The 21,257-nt window shown below is 44.8% G+C and overlaps 1 protein-coding gene across 11 annotated transcripts in view; it reads right to left on the bottom strand.

Moving 5' to 3' along the window:
* Positions 1 to 21,257, bottom strand: part of PLXNC1 (plexin C1) — a 159,443-nt gene that overhangs the window by 98,968 nt on the left and 39,218 nt on the right. The window lies entirely within an intron of this gene.

Below are 21,257 nucleotides of genomic sequence, written 5' to 3'. Positions count from 1 at the left end.
CATGAAAAGCAACAAGAAAACAGCAGAGCATTTTTTTCCATCATGTCTAGGAGCAAAGAACAAATGTAGACAACGTGTTGAACTTCGACTCCTGAGCCATCTCTCAAGATGACATCGCCAAATATATCCGAACACATCCTCTCATGGATTCTGAAATAAGGAACTCCCTTTTAGAAATACCTAGCAAAGAACAGCTCAAGGAAGAAAGAGTTCACATATTGTATAAATTTTAGGTTTGCTATTCATTCCCAGAATATCAACCTATTGTGTAACTTGATTTTGTTTTAAAAAATAATAATAATAAAGTTACTATTTTGTGCTTTGCAGTATGATAATTAAATAGAAATATTTCAAGGGCAGAGTCTGCCTAAGAATTTGATAAGACATTCCATAACCATCTGCTGCATAACATTTATTTAGACAGATACCAAATTATATCAAAAGATATAGGTGAAACATTTTTCCAGGGCCATTTTCCCAAGTCAGCCAGCTCAGAGGATGACCCAGATAAGTCTTAAGCTGTGGCCAGGGTCAACTACTTTGATAAAGAGATGCTCAGAAGCTGAGTGGTGAGATCACTGGCTTGCTTGATATGTCAGTCACTCTAGGTCACGCTAACTTGGGAACCCTTGCCTCACCAGATGGGGCACCAACCCAGCAAGAAGAACAAACACCAACAGCCATGTTATCACCAAAGGGAGCTGGACTCCATAGATAATCCATTGAATAGTGTCAAGGAAAGAATGAAATACTTCTAGTACTACACCTCCTCAAGGCTGAAGATTAAAATGCAGGGGTGGTAAACCAGTGATGCTGAATTTTAAAAGAAACTGAAAACACATGAATCATAAGATTGAAAAGCAACCAAGTGATGACCACATTCAGCTACGGGGAGTCCCCGAGGGGATGTGAGCAGAATGAGGAATGGATGGGCCCAAATAGTGTATTTGGCTTCCTAAAGGTTTTATTTCTTCTCCTTCCTCTACTCTCTCTCTCTCTCTCTCTTAATTCTTAAGAATTTAGGCCTCATGGCTTCATCTTTGAGCTCTGTGTTAATCTGAATATGGCAAAAATAGAACAGGAAGTCAGTGAGTTTCACTAAACGTCATCCCCAAGCACAATACCTTTAGCATGTCACCGGCTGCTGACATTTGGGGAACCCTGCTCCCAGCAAGCACATCTGTGTTCCACCCCCCACTACATCTGTGTCAGTTTCTTCTCCAACATTATAACCAGGAGGATTTTCATCAGCAATTCTCCAAAGCCATACATTTATCTGACCCTTGATGGCTAGCTCGTCCGTCACGGACATTAAATTCAAATTAAACCGCCTCTCAATGTCAGAGAGAGTTTGCAACAGAGAGACAAGCACTGCTGGATTGAAAAACAGAATGACGAAGCTGGTTCTTTCGGTTGTATCTGAAATAGATCATGACTGTCAAAAACTCCCTGCCTCTCATGGGCACTCTGGTTTGTGTAAGGCACTTCCTCTGCCTATAAGAAAAAAAAAAAAAAAAAAAAAGCCGATTCTGAAGAGACTGGAGTACAAATATTTTTGTTGGCTCTTAATGCTGCCTGGGAGTCAAAGCCTAAGGCTGCCAAAAAAACAAGTGTAAAATATTTCATACAAATAGTACCACAATTTGCCAATTTGTAGGCAGAAAACAGTAGTGCCACTGAGTTATCACTCTCTTTTCTGAACTCCTATAGCATTTCTTGTCGGAAGTACGTATTTTGGTATTTAATCATATGCTGCCTTGAATTACAACTTAACTGTTTCCTAAGTCTATCTCAGTTCTCCCCAAGTAAGCTCTAAGCTCCTCAAAGAAGGGAGAAGGTCTTTAATATTTCTTTAGCAAATCCCTCAGTGTCTGGCAGCATGATATGCAAATACTAGGGTTTCAATAAATATTTTTGAATGAAAAGATGAAATATGAAATCTCTATAGGTCTTTTCCATTGCTGATTTTTCTTTCTAGAGTTTTAATTCATGTCTGACTCCAACTTATGCCAAAGAGACTATTTTTAAACTAAGCTAAAAGTTTGAATCTGGGGACCAAATTAGGGGGTGAGGTTTTCATTTTATTTTTTTGGGAAAAAAAGAGAAAAGAAAATATATAATGAACCTTTCATTTTTTATTCTGCATAAGGCAAAACCAAAATCTAACTATGTTAAGCAACAAAACATAAATTCCTTGTTTGTACATATATATATAAAAAAAACCCCACCACCTCTGAACTCCTATTCCTTCCCTCTCACCAGTAAAAATAAAAAATGAAAAAATGAAAAGCAAACCATGACACCAAGTATGTATAACCAGATGGCCAGCCAACAACAGTATCTTATTACTTCTCAAATATTGCAGATTATAAAATCTTCATGACAGCATATTACTCATACATTTACATTTCTTACAGAGCAGATCTTGTAGCTCCCATATTTTAGTAAACAAAGCTAGTTACTCCGAAATATTTCCTTTCGAAAGCTATCACTCTAATTCCTGCGTGTTAACAAGAGCAACGGTCAAGCGCATAAACACTTGAGCCATTGCCCTAATTAAATTAAAATCTCATTGTCACACAGGACTCTGAGCGAGGCTGATTCTTCAGTGATGCACTCTCAGATAGGCTGATATCTTAATGGCTTCATTTCAATTTCTTCAGGCCAAGAATAGGAGGAAAATTGGATTTGGATAAGAATGGACATATTCTAGAGAAATTGGTAGAGATACATTTGCTTTCTTGACTTATTGTTACTTTTGCTCCACCCTCTACTGAGGATCTATCCCAAAGTCCTCAGACTCCCAGTCAGTATTTTATTTTTCTAGTCCTGATTTCCAGTTAGAGCTAATACTTTCATGATAAAGCCTGCAGGCAGACACAAGCCTATTTGCAAATTAGAAAACAGAATCCGCCCAAATGCAAAGATTGCCTGAAGAAAAAAAAAATCCCCTAAACCAAAAAGTTAATTTAAAAAGACTTCCCTTATGTGAAAAACACTGTACGTAGAAACAATTCAGTCAATGAAACTATTTAAGAAAGCTGTTCTTGTTAGTTTGCTATAAAATCTGCTGTAGAGCTTAATGTATTCGAGATAATACTAGAGTTTGATATTGCCGTTCAGCTATGTAAGTATGTAACCGCCCCCTCCCTCACCCCCAACAGATTAAAAAGAAAAAAAAAAAACAAAACACAGTTCCAAACCTACTCTGGCCCCGAGTCATAAACAGGAAGGTCCCAGACACTTGTTTCTAAGTTCACTGTTTGAAACTTAGAAAGTCTTTCTATACAATGGGTTTGCTTCCTGGGTTCTTAGAAATATGTGTAACCCATAGTATCCCTGAATAATTACCCCACCACACACTGGCATGGAGGGAATATTACTCTGTGCCAGGCACTGCTGGGAGTGTTTGCAGTTAGTTCTCACAACAACCCCGCTCTATACGGATGAAACAGAAGCTCAGAGAAGTACAGTAACATATCAAGGCCACACAGCTGCCAAGTGGCCGAAGTCTTATTTCAGAGCCCACAAACTTGGCCCCCTTGCTGCATGCCTTCCTATAGATCCTAACCACCACTTAATAAAGGACATTCATAGTTCCTCCTGGCTTCCTGGGACCTCAACCAGTGGTTGGAGGGTGGGGCTGGGCCAGGACGAGGACACAGGGATGGGGACCCCAGAAACAGAGAAAAGAGAAGGTAAGGCAGAGACTGTAGGATGAAGAGGGTAGCAAGGATTTGGGGGAGAACAGAAGCGGGGATTCTGAGAGGCCTCTAATTTTCCTCTATCACTAGCTGTGAATACAACACAACCACACAACTAGCAAGAGGTGAAAATTCCAGGTGGCTCTGGACTTAGAAATCCATTCTACTGCCAAAAAATTTTTCTTGCAGACCATCTGTTTCTAATATAAAATGCACTTTCCCCCATAGAAATAATGTTATAAACAGTGATTAGGTTTCCAGGTTAGCCCACAAAACCTACTTATCCATAACGTAACTTTACTACTATATATTTGCAATAAAGAATAGCAGAAAACAACGAGATTGCAGCCATTTGCATTATATAGCAGTTTTCGTCTTTACTTATTTGTGTTTCTGCTCAGCTGGTAGTCTGGGAACAGTGCTCAGCTGGATCGACTTTTAAATTTATTATTACAGTATTGTATTTATACAGCATTTCTTTTTTTTTTTAATGGGCATGGCTTAAATTATTAATTGTTTTCATGCCAACATAAAGAGCAGGGAGGCCCACCTCTGAAAAGGAGCCGAAGTTTCCAAGCAGGTAAAATACCCATGGGCTGGGCTGGGGGGCCTTGAGAGGCCGACTTTATCAGGCTAGAATCTTGCAGTAAAAATTTACCACTTACTCAACCTTGAAATAGAAACTCTGAACTCAGAAATGTAACTTCTACTTCCTGCCACTCAAATTTCATCAGCATCCTCTAATCTAATTGTTCACCAAGAGCAGACAGTCCCTGAAGGAATCTGATAACTACATATCAGGTAAGTGGCTTGAATGTGGGGGTTAGTGTGAACTGTTCCAAAGATTCTACACTGATATAATATCAGAAAACTTTTAACAAGGAAACAATCCAGCTTCTCTCTCTCCCAAGAAACAGGAGACTGCATCCATGCTGGGGGAGGGCTTTGCTATAAAAGCATCTCAAGGTCTTTTGCTAAGTGATTTGAAACAGATGTCTGCATTTTTAGAGAAGGCACAGAGCCCAATGGAGGGGTCAGGTGGTCCCCAGAATCGGGGGACTTTCTTGACAATTGCCAGTCCACGAGATGAGGAAACCAAGCCTACTGAATAGAAGAGAATAGGAAGTCTGTGACAAACTAAACTTCAAATGAAAGGCCTCCAGAGTCTTTAAGAGGGGAATGCCAAAACATAAGACCAGGAAAAATTGGAAAATTGGGTCTTCATCACTGAAGCTGAAAGTCAATCTACATGATAAAATTATGCTAATAACAGAGACAATTTAGAAAATTTTTTTTAAGCAAAAACATCTAACACGCCAGGCAATGTCTTTTCACATGATTTGATTCATTTATTATTCACAACAAACCTCTAAGTAGCTGCAATAATTGTCCCTGCTTCACAGATGGGGAAACTGAGGCATAGCTGGTTCCATATTGCTTTCCTAAGGTCACAGAGATAGCAAGCAGAGGAGCTGACCTACTAAGTCAGGCAGTGTAGCCTCAAAGCCTGTGGTCTCATCAGCTACCTATACTGCCTCTCAGAATAGCTAATAGTGACTGAGCCCATCTGTCTTCGTCTGTTTTGTGTTGCTATAATAGAATACCACAGACTGGGTAATTTATAAAGACAAGAAATTTATTTTTTACAGTTCTGGAGGCTGGAGAGTCCAAGGTCGAGGGGCCTGCATCTGGCGAGGGCCTTATTGCTGCATCATCCCACAGCGGGAGGTGGAAGAGCAAGAGAGGGCGAGAGCATGCACATGTGAACAAGAGAAAGAGACTGGAATTTGCAGCCTGAAGCCCTTCTATGCTTGGCATTAATCCATTCACAAAGGCAGAGCCCTCATGACCTAAACACCTCTCATTAGGTCCCACCTTTCAACAGAGTTGCATTGGGGATTAAATTCCCAACACATGCTTTTCAGGTGACATTTTCAAACCATAGCACCTTCCTAGTGCCCATAGGCCAGGCATTGTTTCTGGGGACTTCTGGGAATTAACACAGTAATCCTCACAACCAGCCCATGAAGTAGGTGTTATTGTTACCACCTCCATGTCAGAGGTTGAGAAACGGAGGTGCAGAGAGGTTAGTTAGCATGGTATCTGGCACTGGCATCCATCTCTTACTACCACACCAAATTGCTCAAAAATTGTAAAGGCTTCCAGGGTAGCGACATCACAAATGCCAGCGTAATAGTAAGTAGATTCTTCCAAGACATGGCCATATAGGAAAATACAAGTTTTACTCAATTTCTCAGCATTTTTCAAACTGAACTGTGTTCCTGGAGTGGTTTTGGGTGTTAATATTAAAGTAGGGTTCTATTGCCAAGAAGCTGGGAAACACTAGTTAAATAAAATTAAACAAGTCTCTCTGCTGCAGGACTTCTCAGAGCCTTGAAGACGCCACTGTGCTTTGTAACTTTCCGAGACAAGAACGAATGATGTACCATCTTCCAGCTTTTTTGCTGAAGGATGTTCTGAGGGATGAGAAATTCGAGTCACACACATTGGGAACCGCTACCTGGTCTGGTTTAATGAGCAATAATCCACATGGCGGATCAAATTAGAAAACTTTGTGCCTATTTTGGCTAGTTTGGGTAACTCTTGTACCCAACTGATCATGGCCTATTAATTCTAAGCATCCTCTACAACCCATGCTTACCCCCCACCTCTCACCTGGGTTCCTGCAGCAGCCAAATGAGGTCTCCCCCTCCCCACTTCCTGTTTCTCTCATCAACCTCCACACCAACATCTGGGTTACTCTTATGCAAGAGCTGATGATGTTACTCCCTGCTTAAAAATCTCTCATGATACCCTTTCTCCCATACCAGACTCTCCTGTCTACATGCCTTTCAGCACCCCCAGTCTGCAACACATGTTTCCATGCTCATCTCTGACCCCGACACTGTGATCTGGCCCCTGCCTTCCTCTTCAAACTCATCCCCAGGTAGGTTTGGTTGATGAGTCTGTCGCTCTATCTAGACTGCAAGCTCCTAAAAATACCTGTCCCTGATATCTATTCCATAGTGCCTCGTGGAGAGTAGGCATTTGATAAACACATACAGGGCAAACAGGCCCGGCCCTCCCGAGCGTGTGCTATCCTCACTGCCCTGAATGCCTCTGGGCCTGCAACACTTGGTGAAATCACGTTCCTTGTTCAAGGGCTATTTCAGTGTCCTCCTCTATGATATTTGCTCAGACTCCAGGCAAAGCAGTCACTCCCTCCTCTGTGTCCCCATGACATTTACACATGTTCCTAGTCTACACAGCATACTGCATTAGTTGCTGATTGCCTGCCTGTCTCTCCAGCTACACTGTAAATCCCCCAAAGGGAAAGGACCACTTTATTCACCTTTGCACCCTCAGGGCCTAGGACCATACCTGGCATTCATTCTACAGATATGAACTGAGAGCCCATTGGATGCCAAACACTCCACTAGGCACTGCGGATATTTCAATAGATAAGCCAGTTAAGTTCCTTCTCTTATTGAGCTTATAGTCCAGAGAGGCACACAGACAAAAACCAAATAAACAGACAATCATTTAAAATAATTTCAAATTGAGGTATGTCTTCTGCAGAAACCAAAGATATAGGAGAAAGGAACCTACTTCAGACAGGCTAGTGAAGAAAGATGGCATTTCAGCTAAGCATTCAAGGACGAGAACCATGAGAGCAGTGGGAAGAGGCCTGATGCTAGTGGCTCATGCCTGTAATCCCAGCACTTTGGGAGGCCAGATCACTTGAGGCCAGGAGCTCAAGACCATCCTGGCCAACCTGGTGAAACCCTGTCTCTAATAAAAACACAAAAAATTAGCCGGGTGAGGTGGTGCATGCCTGTAATCCCAGCTACTCAGGAAACTGAGGCACGAGAATTGCTTGAACTGGAGGCAGAGCTTGCAGTGAGTCGAGATCATGCTATTGCACTCCAGCCTGGGTGACAGAGCAAGACTCTGTCTCAAAAAAAAAAAAAAAAAAAAAAATTGTAGTGGGAAGAGCATTCCAGGCAGAAGGAACAGCATGTGCAGAGTATCTGAGTGCACTTAAAGTATGGTCTCTGCAAGGAACTGATGAAATAGACCAGCTTGGCTAGAACTTAGTGAAGGAAGGGGGATAGCGGTTGTGCAGTTTGCAAGCCAGTGACCCCAAGCAAGCCATGTGCCCTCTCTGTGTCTCAGGCTCTCCATCTGCAGAAATGCAAATAATAGTTTTCACCTGATGAAGTTGGGAGAAAAATGTACATCCGTTCTAAGAGTTTACAATTATGCCTCAATAAATATTAGTTGTTATTATATTATATGGGAAAATGGAACAGAAAATATAGGCAAAAACTTGGATGACATAAGCCAAAGACAAAATGGTAGTGATGAGAAAGGGATTTGGGCAATGAGGTTGACCAGATGCCCTTTGGCATTGCTCACACACCAGCTCAATGCCCAACATGCCTTTTCTATGTAAGGAGGCAGACACAATTCAAGGCTTCTTGGAGGATTCTTAATCACAACTCTCTTTCCTCCTAAATATTAAAGGATTCTCTGGAGTCCTTTCATGCCTTGAGTACCAGCTATTAGAGCACTCTGCACGGTGTACTGAAATTATTCCCACACTCACCTGTGAGCTTCTCCACAGCAGACCCTCATATATCTTTGTTTTCCCCAGGGCCTAGTATAGGACCTGGCCCACGGCTGGCATTCAACAAAAGGTAGCTGAATTGGGTTAAGAAGGAAATTTTAAAGTCACTAAATTCTTGTCTATGTTTCAGTGATACCAGCAGAAGTCATTTCATTGATTTTTGTTCACGAGGTTGGCCTGTTCACTGGCATGGTGGAAAACCAGCCTTTGTCTTGAAACTCTGAGCTATTTAGCACACAAAAAACACATTTGCAGACTGAAACACTCACACAAAACCGGTGTGGCCTTTGCTCCTTGTGGTTCTTTTGTGGGCGATGAGTGTACTAAAAGTTGGTGTTTTCTATTTCCAAACGCAAATCACGAACTAAATAATTTAGGGGAGCTATTTAAAAAAACAACAGCTGGAAATAAAAATGTGAAAATGACACCTCTTGAGTCAGAAAGGTCTGGGTTCAAAGCTGCCCTCCTATATACTCCCTGTGTAACTGGGGGCCACATTCCTTAGCCTCTGTGGGCCTCAGTTTCCCCACCACTAAACAGGTGGCAATGATATTAAAACCCGATCCTCCTGAAAGCAGTATCAAATCCCACATTTGGCCTATCAGAAACAGTGCACCCTCCATATAGCAGAATAAAAGCATCCAAATGTTTAAAAAGCAAAAAACAAAAGACTGGCAGGAAGGCTTCGAATGAAGATCTGAACATTGTGTTTGGATATGGAGGAGATGCTGGGAACAGGACAAATACTAGGTCACAGAGACAAGTGAAAACATTTGAGGAATATTTAAAGGCCAATCAATACATTCTTATGAAAGTGCATGCTGCCTGAGATAAGGTCATTTCAAAAAAAATCTATTCCATTACAACATATATTTACTAAAAGGGATGTTCTTAATGGTGCTTGTTGGAAGTCAGAGAGCATCCATTAAAGAGATGGTGCAGGTAAGTACAGCGGAGGCTGAGGTCTGAGAACATCAGTCACTAGCTCCACTAAAGAACAAACAAACCCGGCTGGGCATGGTGGCTCACGCCTGTCATCCCAGCACTTTGGGAGGCAGAAGTGGGGGGATCACGAGGTCAACAGATTGAGACCATCCTGGCCAACACGGTGAAACCCCGTCTCATCTAAAAATACAAAAATTAGGCAAGCATAGTGGCACGCGCCTGTAGTCCCAGCTACTCGGGAGGCTGAGGCAGGACAATCACTTGAACCCGGGAGGCAGAGGTTGCAGTGAGCCGAGATCACGCCATTGCACTCCAGCCTGACAACAGAGTGAGACTCCGTCTAAACACAAAAACAAAAAACAAAAAACAAACCCTGGCTTCTAAGCATGGCGACCACTTTCCCAGTGCCAACTGTCTGGGACACCAAGGGTGGAGAGTGCCCCTTAACACTGCTATCCCCTCTTCGCCTTCTGCTTTGCAATACGTAGAACTCACAGCTCCTCCCACAGCTGAAAAAGGAGGTGGAGAATCCGCAGGACACAGGTTGACTCCCAAACCCGTTCCAGGGTTGGAAAGCTCCCCCAAATCCCTTCCAGCATTCGCAGTAACCCAGATGCATGGACTCAGCCCATGCCACGGTAATCCAGTAATTTCCCGAGGCCCAAAGAACGTATTCCTCTTCGCTCCCCACCGCTTCCACCCCACAGACAGTTGTCCTACTTGCTTCTACACAATTAGTCAGCACAATGGGGTCCTCACACGAGAAGGAGGGGCCGTACCCAATTCCATTATCATTATCGCTGTCATTAGAGCCGCACTGGACCATAAAGAAGTGTCACCGCACAGACGTCAAGCTTGAGATCTGCACGAGGACACATCCCGGATTGGAAGGAAAGGAGGAAGGCTCTTCTGTCTCAAATTGTCAGCCATTCCGCTCAACAGCGCAATAGCCTATGAAGGCAGAGACCCCCAAAACTGAGTGTGCCCCTTCGGGTCTTGGCTCAGATGGCCCTTCTCACTGAGGCCTTCCAGGGCCCCCTGTTTAAATTGAGCGCCCCCTGCTTCCAACTAGCGCTCCCCATTTCCTTTTTCTGCTTTATTTTTCTTCACAGCCCTGTTTACTCTATGACATGTTCTCTCTTTCCTCATTTATTTTTACACTGTCCATCTTCCCTCATGTCGTGCGTTAAAGAGTGTTCCCCCAAATTCATGACCATCAGAACCTCAGAATGTGACCTTATGTAGAAATAGGGTCTTTGCCGATGTAATGAGTTAAGGATGTCGAGATGAAATCATCCTGGATGTAGGGTGTCCCAGTGAATGGGAATTTTCTAGGAGAAAGGAGAGGGAGATTTGGACACACAGAAGAAGGCCATGTGAAGATCGGGGCAGAGATGGTTATCCTACCCCGAGCCAAGAAATACCAGGAGTCACCCGGAGCTGGGAGAGGTGAGGAAGGATATGCCCCTATAGCCTCCAGAGGGAGCCCAACTCTGCTGACACCTTGATTTCAGACTTCTGGCCTCCAGAACTAGGAGAGGATAAATTTGTGTTGGTAGTAATTTGTTATGGCAGCCTTGGGAAACTAAAACACTTCACTGGAGGGAACTCCATGAGGGCAGGGATTTTTTTTTTTTTTAATTTTTGTTTTCATTTTAAGTTCCAGGGTACATGTGCAGGATGTATAGGTTTGTTACATAGGTAAATGTGTGCCACGGTGGTTTGCAGTACCTATCAACTCATCACCTAGGTATTAAGCCCAGCATGCATTAGCTACTTATCCTAATGCTTTCCCTCCCCTGACCCTACCCCGTGACAGGGGCCTATGTGTGTTGTCCCCTCCCTGTGTCCATGTGTTCTCATTGTTCACCTCCCACCTATAAGTGAGAACACGCGATATTTGGTTTTCTGTTCCTGCGTTATTTGCTGAGGATAATGGCTTCCAGCTCTATCCATTCTATCCATGTCCCCAAAAGGACCTGATCTCATTCCTTTTCATGGCTGCTCATTCCTTTTCATTCCATGGCACATATGTACCACATTTTTCTTTATCCAGTCTACCATTATGGGCATTTGGGTTGATTCCATGTCTTTGCTATTGTGAATAGTGCTGCAATGAACATGGGTGTGGAGGGATTTTGACCTGGGTTACTCACTGCTAGTGCTTAGAATCCCAGCGCTTAGGACAGTGCCTGACACATATCAGGTACTCAGCAAATACCTGTTAAATGAACGCATGGTTGCCTAAGCTTTCAAGATGGAGGGTTTTCTATGACTCAGGTGGGCCCTGAGTGCCATGTCTTTCTTATACATAGCAGTTATCACAAATGCTCCATTAGGGCCATTTGCTCCAGGCTCTCCCCTCTCTACCCACTGCCATGAGAGATCATGTCACTTGCCTGTTTCTCTTTGTTTTGCTCTAACGGCTTAGGAGCTGGAGCTGAGCCTAGAGTTGAATCCTGCTTCCACTACTTGTATAACCAGTGGTAGGCAGAATAATGGCACCCAAAGATGTCCACGTCCTAATCCCTGGAACCTGTGACTGTGTCACCTTATATGGTGTCTCAGTTCGTTTTGTGTTGCTATTACAGACTACTACTCACTGGGGAATTTATAAAGAAAAGAAATTTATTTTTTTACAGTTCTAGAGGCTGGGGAGTCCAGGGTCAAGGGGCCTGCATCTGGTGAAGGCCTTCTTGCTGCATCATCCCATGGTGGAAGGGCAAGAAAGCACGAGAGAGAGAGAAAGAGAGTAAGAGAGAGAGAAGGGGGCCTAATGTATCATTTTATCAGGAACCCACTCCTATGATAAGTAACCCACTCCTGCAATAACTAACCCATTCCTGTGATAATGTCATTAATCCATTCATGAGGACTCTGTCCTCATGACCTAATCATATCCGAAAGATTTCACCTCTCAACACTGTTACACTGGGGATTAAGTGTCCAATACATGAACTTTGGGGGATACATTCAAACCATAGCACATGACAAAAGGGACTCTGCAGATGTAAGTTGAGGATCTTAAAATGGGCAGATAATTTTGGATTATCTGTGTGGGCCCAATGTAATCTGATGATGCCACACTGTTGGTTTTGAAGATGCAGGAAGAGACCATGAGCCAAGGAATGCTGGCTGCTTCCAGAAGCTGGAAAAGGCAAAGAAGGGCCTCCAGGAGCACAGCCCTGACAATGCTTTGGTTTCAGCCCAGTGAAACCCATTGCAGGCTTGTGACCTCCAGAACTATAAGATCACAAGTGCATGTTGTTTTAAGCTGCCGAGTTTGTGGGAATTTGTTTCTGCAGCTGTGGGAAACTATACACAAGCCAAGGCTGTTCTCTATAAAGTGGGGATTATAATAGTGCTTACTTCATGGGGTGCCAAGAGGACTAAATGGAACATGGCACAGAACGTGCAAGGTAGTGTCTAATGTATGATAAGCATACTCTTCTCCACCCATGCACACTGTCTCCTGGCCAGGCCTGGACTCAAGGCAGGTTTCCTGTGGAAGCGGCACCGCAGCCACCTTCTGAATGAGGAGCTATCACATCCATCTGGACTTTTCTACTGCAAAGCCTTCCGTGACCCTGTGTTAGTCCATTTTTTGCACAGCTACGAAGAAATACCTGAGACTGGATAATTTATAAAGAAAAGGGGTTTAATTGGCTCATGATTTTACAGGCTGTACAGGAAGCATGGTAGTGTCTGCTCCTGGTGAGGGGCTCAGGAAGCTTCCAATCATGCTGGAAGCGAAGGGAGAACAGGTGTGTCACATGGCTAGGGCGGGAGCAAGAATATGAGGGGTCAGGTGCCACACTCTCTTAAACAACCAGATCTCCTGTGAACTCAGAGTGAGAACTCACTCACTATTGCAAGGACAGCACCAAGCCATTCATGAGGGATCTGTTCCCATGACCCGACCCCTCCCGGCAGACCCACCTCCAGTACTGGAGGTCACATTTCAACATGAGATTTGGAGGAGACAAAACATCTAAGCCATATCAGGCCCTCTCTGCTGTATATAGCTTATCTCTCATGATGGCAGAACAGACTAACTCAGGCTACTGAAGAATACGGCCATAAATTACTGTGCACCATGGATTATACTGGTCAAGTTTCAGGGCAATCACAGTCCTGGTGGGAAGGGTCCCACCAGGTTAATGATAGGCCTGGGGGGCTTGAGAAAGGAGTGTCACTTGGAGAAGAACCCTCAAGACAGGAGAGCAAGATAAAAAAAGGAGCTGGGATGTGTCCACAAGCAACCCATGTAATTCTTTTCATTTGTTACTCTGGGGTGTTGGGGACAAATATGTTTAGCATTCAGATGGCAGTTTTCTCTCGTGTGTTAAAAATACCCTTCTGTTACTCCCAACCCTTCAGAAAGTTTGACAGGAAGACTGACCACAGGGCCCTGCTGTTAGGCCGAGCGAGAAATGATCTCTTTCACAATCTCATGCATGGAACAGCCGAACAGCAGCTGAAGACCTAAAAACAGCCACCAGGGGCTGCTTGAAGGTCTTCCAACTGTCAACATGGAAGAAACATGTAGAAAAATATGGAGTGAATGTGAAATTTGTACAGATAATTGAAGGACGCATACAGATACCTTATAAGCAGCATGCCTGGGGCCTTGCCTCCACCCATGTGTACCCTGTGCGGGGTGGAGTACGAAGGGATGCGAGGGTGAATGCAAGTGTGCTCTTTCCTGTAGGGCCCATTTTCTGAAGAGGACCCAGCCCTGATTCCATCGTGGCACTAAAACCAGAGCAAGTGGGGTCCCATGGATGCACTGGGAGACGTACTACCTCTCCCAATGCGGAGGTACATGAAATCGGAGAATTTCCAGCTACCAAGTAGCTGACTCAGGAAGAGATGTGACATAAACTCACTCTTTACAAAACACACCAGAGGAAAGCGACCCAGGAAGGGTGGGGTGGGAGGCCGGGAGAGCCTTGGATTAACATGGTTCATCTTCCACATTGCCAGCGGGATAATCTTTTTAAAACACAAACATGGCACTGGAAGGCCTCTGCTTAAAACCCTGTCAAGAGTTCCCAGCACCCGCTAGTAAGGTCCACCCTGAGAGCCCACCCAGCACCTCCATCCACTTCCTTCCTTCTAGAGCCAGTGCATAGAACTCCGTCTGCCAGTCTCTTCACAGACCTCTTACTGCGCTGGTTCTTCTGCCTAAAATGCCTCCTGACCACTCTTACCCTGGTGAAGGTCTACCCAGGCTTCAAGGCCCAATTTTAAGGCCACCTCCTCGTTGAAGCCTTTCCCAACCTCAGGGACAAGTAATGACTGCCTCCTTAGGCTTCCACCAAATGACAGTTGACACAACTTCATTGCCTACCAGGAGCCAGGCACTGGGCCTACGATGATGTACATTATGTGATTTAATTCTCTCAGCAAACCTCTGAGGCAGGTACTATTATTATTATGATTTTTGAGACAAGGTCTCGTTCTGTCACCCAGGCTGGAGTGCAGTGGTACAATCACAGCTCACTGAAGCCTCAGCCTCCTATGTTCAAATAATCCTCCCACCTCAGCCTCCCGAGTAGCTGGGACCACAGGTGCACGCCACCACACCCAGCTAATTTTTGTATTTTTTGTAGAGACAGGGTTTCACCATGTTGCCCAGGCTGGTCTTGAACTCCTGGGTTCAAGCAATCCACCCACCTCGTCCTCCCAAAGTGCCTGTAATCCCAGGATTATATGCCTGTAATCCCAGCACTTTTTGCAATACCTGACCAATTATAAATGCCACTTTATAGAGGAGGAGAAGTGGCAGAGATAAGACACTGGCAGGTCACACAAAGCCCAGATTCTATCCAAAGCAAAATGCATTTGGGACCTGATATGGTTTGGATTTGTGTCCCCACCCAAATCTCATGTTCAATTGTAATCCTCAATGTTGGAGGTGGGGCCTGGTGAAAGGTGATTGGATCATGAGGGTGGATCCTTCACGAATGGTTTAGCACCATCTCCTCAGTGCTGTTTTAATGATGGTAAGTGAGTTCTCTTGAGATCTGGTTGTTTAAAAGTGTGTGGCACCTCCCCCACCCCCCTTTCCTCCTGCTTCAGCCATGTAAGACATGCCCTGCTTTCCCTTCACCTTCTGCCATGATTGTAAGCTTCCTGAGGCCTCCCCAGAAGCTGAGCAGATGCCAGCATCATGCTTCCTGTACAGCCAGCAGAACCATGAGCCAACTAACCTCCTTCCTTTATAAATTACCCAGTCTCAGGTATTTCCTTATAGAAGTGCAAAAACAGACTAACACAAGACCTTTCCTCTGTCCTCATAGGCTGTCCTGCCTATGTTGCCAGCGTGGAAGTCAGCCCCCTGCATTTCCCATGCAGCCCAAACAGGCCACTCCTTCTACACTCCCTACTCAGTAACCGACACCTCTGTCCATCTGGTCACCCCAGCCAGATGCCTGCACTCCTTCCTCTGTAATCTCAACACCAGCTTCAGTGCGATAACTCACCCCAGTGAACACTCCGAGACTCAGCGCTGGTGTCTCTCAGAAGCCCTCCCACATTTGACTCAGGTGCCCATCTTCTGGGGTCTAACCTGGTGCCTAGCCCAGTGCCTGGGACACAGGAGGAATCAAGTGTATGCGTGGGTATCACTTGTTTGTTTTCTTCATGAAGACTGAGATCAAAGGAGAAAGGATACATCTTCCAGAAAAACAGTGGCCACCTTGAGATTTTATTTTTCATTTTATGGCCCTATTTTTAGTGTGTCAGACTCAAAGGGGAATCCAATTAATCACTAAGCCCTGTCAATTCTATCTTCCAAATAGCTCTCTAATCCACCCACTTCCTTCCCACACCACTACTATCACTCTAATTCAGTTCCTGGTCTCTTGCTGGTTTATAGCCACCTGCTAACTGATCTGCCAGCTCTTCTCAGTCCCCTCCAGTCCACCTTGCACCCCAGAGTTCTCGTTCTAAAACACTCATCTGATCTGGTCACACTTTTAATTAAAGCCCTGCAATGGCTCCCCAAGGTCCTTCCAACAAAATTCAAATTCTTTAATGTGACTTGCAGGACCTTCCCTTCATCTGCCTCTGCCTATCTTGACACCCTCATCTCCCAGCACCCCCCAGCTCTCCTGTATGCTCGTCCACACTGAGCTTCAGGCCAAGCTCGCCTGGCCTTTGTACAGCCTGATCCCTACACCACCTTCCCCTGCCTCATCTTTACCTAGCTGATATCCCCCTACCCTTCAGGTTCAGATTAGATATCCCTTCCTCCAGGAAGCCTTCCTTGACCTGTTAAGTTTGGGTTAGGTATTTCTTATGTGCCTCCATGAAACCCTACAGTTCCCCCATGCTAGCCCTTATGACACTCTATTCATTCATCTCCTTTACTTATTGATAAGAGTGGATTATTGTTCCCAATTCTTCAATCCATCCTGTACTAGAATGACACACCCACACTACCTTTTTACCAGGTCACTTTGCAGAATCTTCCATTAGAGTAGGTGGAATATATTTCCCTACTCCATGGATATTGGGCTTGGCCATGCAGCTTGCTTTATCAATGGAATATTGGTCAGCATGATGTGAGCCAGGGCTTAGAGTATGTTGTCTAGTTTAGCTTGGTCTCTCATGCTACTTCTATCTACCTTAAGAAGAGCATGTACAGAATGAAAAACATGGGAAACAGACCTGAACTCAACTTTCAGCTTGACATTGACCCCACCTTTCTTCCCATAGCTAACAGGCTGACCCATGAGCAAGAAAAACAAATGTAAATAAATCTTTGCTCTTTTAGACCACTAAGGATTTGGGGGTTGTTCGTTATACAGCATTACTAGAGCAGAAACCTAGCTGATACACATTATATCCCTCATTAGATTGCAAGCTCTATACAGACAAGAAAAAACTGTACCCAGAGCACTGAGCATAGGACTTAGCACACTGTTGTGCTTAAAAAATATTTGTGATTGGATGTAGGATTGAATGAATGAATGTTGGCCACTGATAAGTCTGCCTTCCCAGCTAGCATGCAAGTTCCTTAAAGCCAAGAATGGCATCCGATTTATCTCAATACCACCTAGCTATCTTATGCCCCAGATCAGACTCTCATTAGGTGTTCAATAAATATTTGTTGAAATTAAAGAATTTTGGATTTTATGGGCTGGCTTGGGAGTCAATCCTTAATTTATGACATTGTTTCTATGGGAAAATGCATTCTGCATGCCAAACAAACTTGCAAATGAACTTTTGGAACCTCACCCGTTCATTGGTTCAGGATTGCCAGTTTTGTGGAAATTCGTAACTGAACACATGTGCTATGCTTTGCAATATGGGAGAAACTGAGAAACTGCTTCCAAACCCAAGATATTCAGCCTGCAAAAATTCACTTTCCACCCACACAGACAAATTCAGCACAGGTTGGATCTGAGGTTCCAACAATAAAATACTAGACTCTTTAGAGCTCATTGTTTATCTGATTGCTTTTTATCTGCTTATACTGGATGCCTGTTTTTTTTTTTTTGAGACGGAGTCTCACTCTGTCACTCAGGCTGGATCTTGGCTCACTGCAACCTCCGCCTCCTGGGTTCAAGTGATTCTCCTGCCTCAGCCTCCCGTGTTGCTGAGATTAACAGGCATGCACCACCACACCTGGCTAATTTTTGTATTTTTAGTAGAGACAGGGTTTCACCATGTTGGTCAGGCTGGTCTCAAACTCCTGATGTCAGGTGATCCACCTGCCTTAGCCCCCCAAAGTGTTGGGATTACAGGCGTGAGCCACCGTGCCCGGCCTGGATGCCTATTCTTAACATGGGATCAGAAGGAAGTGAAGATAGTTTTCTTGCCTCTCCCTACCATTCCACTTTCTAGACATGCATGCAAGAAAACTCAACCTTCTCAACAGAGAAAATAAATTATTTTTCTAAATAAATCCATGACATTTAAAATAAACACAGTGGGATGCTCTACCGTCGTAAGAAAACATCCCCCTTTAGAATTCCTAATTTTGAATGGTACGGGGAGCTTCACATGAGTCACAGATCTGAGACTTAGTTTCATTTCATTGCAGGCCACAACCCAGGCTGTCTGAAACCAAGTAATCTGACGTGGCTGTGAGGCACCATCGCTCCATGACTTCAGAATGTCTTATAAGACTTAAGGCACAAGTCTCAACCCGCCATTGGTAGAGTTGACCAATCACTTAGTCTATCTCATTCATTTAACTTACGTTTTTTTGAGCACATTTCAATAAAGAGAGGTAGAGAAGTAAGGTCATTCCTAATAGCGATGGGCCATGAAGAAAATAAAACAGTAATGTCACTGTGAGTAAGGGGAGGATATTGAAGACTGGGTAGGCAGGTGCAGAGAGATGAGTGCTCTAGGACCAGATAGTCAAGAAAGAGTCTGCCATAGAAAGATGTGGGGAAGAATGCACTAGACTGAGGAAACAGCACATGCAAAGGCCCCAGGGCAGGAACATGCTTAGCATAGTCTTAATTCAGGATGTCTGGGGTTGAGTAAACAAAGGAGAGAATGGCATGAGAGGTCAGAGAAGTGGTGGAAGGCCAGATCATAGAAAGCCTGGTATGCAGGTCCTGGCAGCAAGGGAGTCAGACTGAGTTCTAAGATGGAAAGCCAGGGGAGGGTATTAAGCTGGGGAGTGACATAATCTGATTTGGATTTTAAATGAATCACTTTTCTTGGAGAGCACTGGGATAGGGGTGAGGGAGCAAGAGCAGAAGGAGGCTTTTGGCTGTGCATGGTGGCCCACGTCTCTAATCCTAACACTTTGGGAGGCCCAGGAAGGAGGATTGCTTGAGCTCAGGAGTTCAAGACCAGCCTGGGCAACATGGTGAAACCCTGTCTCTACAAAATACAAAAAAAAAACAAACAAACAAAACAAAACTGGGCGTGGTGGTGCACACCTGTGGTCCCAACTACTTGGGAGACTGCAGTGGAAGGAACACCTGAGCCTGGGGAGGTCAGGTTGTAGTGAGCTGTGATTGTACCACTGCACTCCAGCCTGGGTGACAGGATGAGACCCTGTCTCAAAACAAACAAACAAACAAACAGAAGACTATAACTCACAGCCAGTTATCAACAGAAGCCCCCATGTCTTCAACCTCTTCTCAGATTGTTCCTTTCACCTTCTCAATATTACTGAAACCAGCTCTCCCTCGAGGTCACAGCTTCCCCAGGCCCCTCTCAAGGTCTGGCTGCTTCCTCTCCCTCATCTAGGTGTCCTACTTGTGTCTTGCAGCCTCTTCTGGAATATCCTTCTTCTCTCTTTCCAACACTTCCTCCCCAGCTTCGAAGCCCATGCTGTCAGCTCAAACCATCCCAGGTCCCTCCTCATTGTGATCATTACAGACCACTCCAGCCCTGGTCACTTCCCTTCGTTCCTTGAATATGTAGCTCCTCAATCTCTTGGTGACCACGATTTCCACATGGATGACGGAGCCATTTAGTACTCTGGTAACCACCTCAGTTCCTTGACCCCTCTCTGCCAATGATCTTGACAGTCATATGGCAGACCCTGTCATTGCCAATAACGCCACCCATCCATGACCTCAATATCAAGCCCCCACAGTCCAATAATTCCCCTTTCCAATTCCCTAGTTCCAACAATTTTTTTTTTTTTTTTGAAACAGGGTCTCACTTTGTCATCCAAGCTAGAAAGTAGAGGTGTCATCTCAGCTCACTGCAACTTCTGTCTCAGGGACTTAAGCAAACCTCCCACCTTAACCTCCCGAGTAGCTGGGACCACAAGCACATACCACCACACCCAGCTAATGTTTGTATTTTTTGTAGAGATGGGGTCTTTGCCATGTTGCCCAGGCTGGTCTCAAACTCTTGGCCTCAAGGGATCCACCCACTTTGGCCTCCCAAAAAGCTGGGATTACAGGTGTGAGTCACCGTGCCTGCCCCTAACAATCTTTAAACTCAACCTCAACTTCCAACATAGACCCTACCACCTTTTCATGTCCCTACCCCCATCAGGTCCTTACCTCCCTCCTTAGAGCCCAACTGCCATCATTATATGAATCAACATCCACGTCAATATCATCATCCATTCTTTACATGCTCCCTCAGCACCCTGGCCACTCTCTCCCTTCTTGATATATTTTCTGGCAAAGCCCCCAAACTGGCTAGAGCTAACTTTTCTGAGTCTACAGCTATACCACCAGAGCTGAATGCAGCTTGAGAAAGACAAAACCATGCTTACGGCTCTCACTTTAAACACAAGACCACCAACCTCAAGTGGGCCCTAATGCTGCCTGGCAACTATTCTATATTTCTCTACTCTGTTCTCTCTCCCAGTCTTCCAGTCCACTCCTTCTCTCTCTTTTCTCCTCAAACCTCCAGTGCTTCCTCCCCAACCTCACTCTCAATGGCCTTAGGCCACTGAAAATAATGTGAGCAATAGGAGAAGACAAAACACAGGGCTCTGCCACCTCCCCATGCTCAGGCCCAGATTCCCTACCTTCCCTCCTATCACTGAGGGTGAGGGGCCAGTGCTCCTGTCTGAGGCTGGCCTCCCTGCTGGCACACCAAGTCATATTGTCTTCCACCTGCTGAAAGACAACAGTCCACAACCCTTCTCTCTCCTGTATCATCCATTTCTCCTTCTCTTCTGGAATTTTCCCAACAGCGCAGACATGCACTGTTATTTCATGCATCTTAAAAAGACAAAACAGGATGGGTGCAGTGGCTCACGCCTGTAATCCCAGCACTTTGGGAGGCTGAGGTGGGCAGATCACCTGAGGTCAGGAGTTCGAGACCAGCCTGGCCAACATGGTGAAACCCCATCTCTACTAAAAATACAAAAATTAGTTGGGTGTGGTGGCACATGCCAGTAATCCCAGCTACTCGGGAGGCTGAGGCAGGAGAATCGGCTTGAACCTGGGAGGTGGAGGTTGCAGTGAGCCGAGATCATGCCACTGCACTCCAGCCTGGGAGACATAGCCAGAGTCCGTCTCAAAAAAAAAAAA

The sequence above is a fragment of the Papio anubis genome, chromosome 9 (genome assembly GCF_008728515.1).
Source record: "Papio anubis isolate 15944 chromosome 9, Panubis1.0, whole genome shotgun sequence".
Lineage (NCBI taxonomy): Eukaryota > Metazoa > Chordata > Mammalia > Primates > Cercopithecidae > Papio > Papio anubis.
This window is presented reverse-complemented; position numbering and strand designations above follow the sequence as displayed.